The sequence below is a fragment of the Zalophus californianus genome, chromosome 16 (genome assembly GCF_009762305.2).
Source record: "Zalophus californianus isolate mZalCal1 chromosome 16, mZalCal1.pri.v2, whole genome shotgun sequence".
In the NCBI taxonomy this organism is placed as follows: Eukaryota; Metazoa; Chordata; class Mammalia; order Carnivora; family Otariidae; genus Zalophus; species Zalophus californianus.
Genome location: NC_045610.1, coordinates 38,568,598 through 38,575,038, shown reverse-complemented (window position 1 = coordinate 38,575,038; position 6,441 = coordinate 38,568,598).

Genomic DNA, 6,441 nt, shown 5'->3' with positions numbered 1-6,441 from the left:
TGTGGCTCATTGGCCTTAATTTTAAAACAAAACCACTTTCCAGAATTCCCATCATAACGCTAAAAGAGCAGTCCGAATAATTCAATCATAAAATATAAAATATAGGACTAAATATATTGCCAGTTGAGGTTGAGTCAGCTTCAGAGGGTGGGAGCCAACAGCCGGTCCCTTCATATCTGAATCCACATTATCTCAGGGTTTTGTTGTATACTTGCCAGGAGCTTGATGTAATCTGAAGGGCAATAAAATTAGAATCTTACTCCCTTCTAAAAATTAACCTTGGGGTAGGGCTTCTTTTGAAAGGAGATCAGGAAAAGATTTGGGGGAAAAGAGGTAATACCCACTAATGGCTGTGCTCTCTGTTCCTTCTGCCTCCTGGCTTCCCAGACAGAACTCTCAACAGGCTTAGATAGTTGAATACATTTATTTATTACCATCTTCTGGTTTATAATGATACTCATTAAAACTTCCAAAACTACTTTCCAACCCTTCCATTTATGGTACCGTAATATGCAACAGTGCGTACTATTAATATTTTTTCTGATAAAATAAATAACACTGGCTCCATACACAGAGCTTGGAAAACCTGGAAATGCAGAAAAGAAAAAAACAACTTAGTTACAGCTCCCTTCATATTTCCATGCAAAAATAATAACTACGCCAACATATTAATGGTGTCATTCCTACCAATATTTTATACACTTAGAGACACATTTTTCTTTCAAAAATAGTATTACACTATACATATGATTTTTGTTAACATATTTGTTAACATATACTTTTCTAGGCAAATTCTGACGTGACTCAAGCGTGATTCCTCAAACTGGATTCCTGCCAGGATGCTGGAGTTGAAAACCTTGGGAAAGACGTTTAATTCCTTGGACCTTGGTGTCCTTGTCTGAAAAGTGAAGAATTTCTTGCCATTCTCCTGCCAAAGCCTATTTTGGGATGACATTTTATCACTATGTCACATCCTGAGGACTCTATGTAACAGCTCCTAGCTCCACATACGCTCAGTTTATACGGTTTATTTTTTGTTATTATGTATTTTTTGTTATTTATGTATTTTCAACTGCCCTATGCAAATCATTGGAATCTGCCTTATTATTTTTGCTAGCAATTTTTGTGATTCAGCTGACTAGTCTTTAAAAATAAAAAATAAAAATAAAATATCATCTTTTTAGTAAAAAAGGATGACAAAAGAGAAGCTAAAATATCCATCATTGGGCTTTACTCTTGATGTGTAAAGAAATAAATGCTCAAGGGGCACCTGGGTGGCTCAGTCATTAAGCATCTGCCTTCAGCTCAGGTCATGATCCCAGGGTCCTGGGATCGAGTCCCACATCAGGCTCCCTGCTCCGCCGGGAGCTTCTCCCTCTCCCACTCCCCCTGCTTGTGTTCCCTCTCTCTGTGTCTCTCTCTGTCAAATAAATAAATAAAATATTTTTTTAAAAAAAGGGAAAGAAATGCACAAAAGTAGAGGAGGAAAATCACTATATTTCAATTCAATTCAGACAATTATGATTTAGTAAGAAAAAAAGGTAAGAAACTTAGGGACCAAAATAAGGCAACATCGATAGAACACAACAAATACCTCAGAAGGACGGAATAGGATTTGGAAACTCTAAGGAAATCCAACTAGAAAGGAAATTACTTTGTCTAAAGAAGGGAAGTTAGAGGTGGCTTTAATTGCATTCAATTATATAAAAGACATAAGCCAATTGTGTGTCTTCTCTATCAAGAACCAACAGGAGGGCGCCTGGGTGGCCCAGTTGGTTGGGTGGCTGCCTTCGGCTCAGGTCATGATCCTGGAGTCCCGGGATCGAGTCCCACATCGGGCTCCCTGCTCAGCAGGGAGTCTGCTTCTCCCTCTGACCCTCCCCTCTCTCATGTGCGCGCTCTCTCTCTCATTCTCTCTCTCAAATAAATAAATAAAATCTTAAAAAAAAAAGAACCAACAGGAAATTGGTTTAGGCTGTTGTTAGATTAATTTCTACATTAAAAACTGTTGATAAAGCGATGGAAAAGAAGGCAAAATGTACCAAAAGTGGAAAATGTGCTAACCTTTTGTACAGGGACGGCTGTTACACCCTGATATCTGCTCTTTCCTTCTTTTTTTTTTTTCCTTTAAGAGATTTTGGGGGGGCAGAGGCAGAGGGAGAAGAGAGAGAAAATTTCCAGGAGATGCCATGCCCAGGACCCTGAGATCATGACCTGAGTGGAAACCAAGAGTCCAACATGCAACCAAGTGAGCCACCCAGATGCCCCCTGTTCCTCCCTTCTTACATAGTAACAGAATCCCCTATTTTTCAGTTGGGCACAGGGCCCTATGAAATATTCTCTAGTTAAGAGTGACCATGTGGGCACCTGGGTGGCTCAGTTGGTTAAGCGACTGCCTTCAGCCCAGGTCATGATCCTGGGGTCCCGGGATCGAGTCCCGCATCGGGCTCCCTGCTCAGCAGGGAGTCTGCCTCTCCCTCTGACCCTCTTCCCTCTCATGCTCTCTATCTCTCTTTTTCTCTCTCTCAAATAAATAAATAAAATCTTAGGAAAAAAAAAGAGTGACCATGTTACTAAGTTCTGACCAAATCCATGTCAAGGAGAGTCTTTAAAGGGTCAAAGAGGGGGCATCTGGATGGCTCAGTCAGTTAAGCGTCTGACTCTTGGTTTCGGCTCAGGTCATGATCTTAGGTTCATGGGATTGAGCCCCACAACAGGCTCTGTGCTCAGTGGGGAGTCTGCTTCTCTCCCTCTCCCTCTGCTCCTCCCCACATTTGTGTGTGCTCTCTCTCTCTCTCAAATAAATAAACTTTTAAAAATAATAATAATAAAATAAAGGATCAGAGAGAAGTCTCTTCTTCCCCTTTCTTTCTTCCTGCAGGCTGAAATGTGAATATGATGCTTTGAGTTCAAGCCTCCATCTTGAGCCATGAGGTGGAAGCCACAGGGGGCAGGGTGGGGGGGAGGTTGAAAAGCAAGAAGATAGAAAGAGCCTGGATTCCAGATGATTGCTAAGCTGCCACACCAGCCCTGATTGCTTATCTCTAGACCTTGTTTATGTGAGAAAAACACATTTTATCTTGCTTAAGCTACAGTAGTTGGGAGTTCTCTATCACTTGCAGCCTAACCTAATTTTAAGTAATATCACTCTGACAACCAGAAATTAACTTTAAAAACTTTATCCTAAGATGAATATACAAAGTGCTCCTTGCAGCCTTAAGTAGCAAAATATTGAAAACAATCTAATGATACAGAATCAATTAAACAAATTTGTATGATATAGCTTATAGTGAAATACTATGTAACTAGTAAAAAGAATGAGACCGATTTATATTTTTTGACCAGGAAAGATCCCATCAGGAAGGAAATGTACCAAAGTGGCATTAGTAGTTATCACCCGGTAGAAAGATTAGGTTGATTTTGGCAGTGGGTGGTGGGGTGGGGCGAGAGGTGGGACTTGTGTACATTTTTACATTTTTTTTTCTGCAGTGAACATTGATTTCTTGTAGGAATTTTCAATTAAAATTTTTAGGAAGAAACCCAGCATATTGTTTTAACCTGTAAAAATCTGTGGAGGGGGGAGCCTGGGTGGCTCAGTTGGTTAAGCGACTGCCTTCGGCTCAGGTCATGATCCTGGAGTCCCGGCATCGAGTCCCACATCGGGCTCCCTGCTCAGTAGGGAGTCTGCTTCTCCCTCTGACCCTCCCCCCCTCATGTGCTTTCCCTCTCTCTCATTCTCTCTCTCTCAAATAAATAAAATCTTAAAAAAAAAAAAAATCTGTGGAGGGGCGCCTGAGTGGCTCAGTCATTGAGCGTCTGCCTTCGGCTCAGGTCATGGTTCCAGGGTCCTGAAATCGAGCCCCGCATCGGGCTCCCTGCTCGGCAGGAAGTCTGCCTCTCCCTCTCCCACTCCCCCTGCTTGTGTTCCCTCTCTCACTGTGTCTCTCTCTGTCAAATAAATAAAATCTTTAAAAAAATCTGTGGAATTTCCTCCCCCAAAGTTTTTATAGAATGTTATAGGTAACCAGCTATTTTTGAATAATTTAGGCCAGTTTTCCCCCTACTCTGAAATTCAGGGGTGAAGATATAATTTTATCACACAGTATCAACCAAAGGTAAAGGGAATGATATTCAAGACTTTTGTGACATACTAGTGAGATGCTCATTTTCTTTTTTTTTTTAAAGATTTTATTTATTTATTTGAGAGAGAGAATGAGAGATAGAGAGCACGAGAGGGAAGAGGGTCAGAGGGAGAAGCAGACTCCCTGCCGAGCAGGGAGCCCGATATGGGACTCGATCCCGGGACTCCAGGATCATGACCTGAGCCGAAGGCAGTCACTTAACCAACTGAGCCACCCAGGCGCCCAGATGCTCATTTTCTTAAATAAAAATAATTGCAACCCATCTCCCTGCCCACACGTGGCACATCTGGGAGTCAATTTATATTTGGATCCTTGCAAGATTCTGAGTATCAAGTAAAACAGCTACAGCACCATCTAAGTTTGGGTGGGTGTACGTGTGTGTATGGGATTGTAGCAGAAGCAGAGAGGAAATACCAAGTGAACTAACTCATCTCTAAGTTGAGACTCCATTGCTAGTGCTTTCAAAGACTCACGGAAGAACAGGATAACCAAGACCTGTACATAATTAACCATGAGTCAAGGCAGAATGAAGCGCCTTTAGAGCAGTCCAGAATGAAGAAGTTTCAAAAGAGGAAAAACATTTCTCATTGTAGGGATTTTTAAAGGTTTAATATGCTTAGAGGAAGTAGCCTGGGAAATGGCCTAAGTCCATATACCTCAAACTTGACTGTGGATTTTGTTAATGCATTTTAACATGCATTGGTTCTGATTTGGGAGGCCTGGAGCAGGGTCTGAGATTCTGCATTTCCAACAAGCTCTCAGGTCAGGCTGTTGGTCCTGGGTCTCCTCTTCCAGAAGCAATAGTCTAAAGTTAGGATGTCAAAAGGTAGAGTTTGAAGAGGAAGATTTCTGAGCAGAGAAATCAGCATGAACCACACCACCAGGGTGACAGCAAGGGGGTCAGTGTTGGGGAAGTAAGGAGAGTTTGAGGAGTTACCTGGAGACATAAAATTCAGCCATATTGAGACAGGCCTTGAAAGCCAGGTTGAGAAGCTTCTACTTAATTAGAGGCAATAAGGAGCCATTGAAGGCTTTTGGGAAAGGGAATGATATAATCAGTAACTAAAATCTTCATATAAATCCCAATGAATAAAACAAGCTTAATAAATCAATAAATATTCAAAGTTAGTTAATTTGGAGTCCATCAGCAAACATGTACTCAATGTTCCCCTGCTCTTTATGACTACAAAATTAAGTGCAGGGCCTTGGAAGGGGTCTGTCCAAGTAGGAGGCCCTGAAGCTTAAATTTCAGTTGGCTCATGATAGATCCATCCCTGTATCTGTTGTTCTTCCATATATGAAGGATATAAAAGAGATGTAAGGCATCTTAAAGAGTTCACAGTGTCGTTTAGGAGGGAAAGCATACTTATTGAAGAAACAAGCTACATGCAAGGTGTGACTCTTAAAGCAGGACCTGGGGGAAGATTTAGAAAGGAGGGAAATAATTTTTTTTAAGTTTATTTATTTTTTCTTTTAGTAATCTCTATACCCAACGTGGGGCTGGAACTCACAACCTTGAGATCAAGGGTCGCATGCTCTACTGACTGAGCCAGCCAGGCACCCTGGTAAATCATTTTTTTTTAAAGATTTATTTATTTATTTTGAGAGAGTGAGAATGAGAGAGAGAGAGAGAGAGAGCACATGAGAGGGGGGAGGGCCAGAGGGAGAAGCAGGCTCCTCGCTGAGCAGGGAGCCCGATGTGGGACTCAATTCCGGGACTCCAGGATCATGACCTGAGCCGAAGGCAGTCGCTTAACCAACTGAGCCACCCAGGCGCCCTGGTAAATCATTTCTGATGGAAGTTTCAACACAAGGAGATAGGCGTAAATCTGCTAAGGAGATACCTCCCCCATCCATTCTCCCGACCCCTCATCCCCAAGGAGAAGCAGGTCTGTCTCCTTGGGAAGGAACAGAATACATGTTAGTCCAGGTCAGGTGCTTGTGACCCTTAGCTACTAGAAGGCAGAAACTGTACTTACCCTGCAGTTACCACTGGGCATGACAGAAAGTAGACTTGGATCAAATATAACAAATGAATGAACAAGTAGAGGGAAAGAGATGATAGAGAACACTGAAGAAATGGCAGAGATTTGAGTGTGATGTGGCTGGCAAGACAAAGTAACTGTACATTCTTGAGATGGGAAATGACAACGTGGACCCAAAGTACTTCTACCCTCAAGTGGATTGCCAATCCAGTGGGCACCGGTAGTATATCTAACAGACACCTTGTGGAACTCAGCAGCACTCGGCACTACTGACCATGCCTCATTCTTGAAGCACTCCATTTCCAGCCTCCACG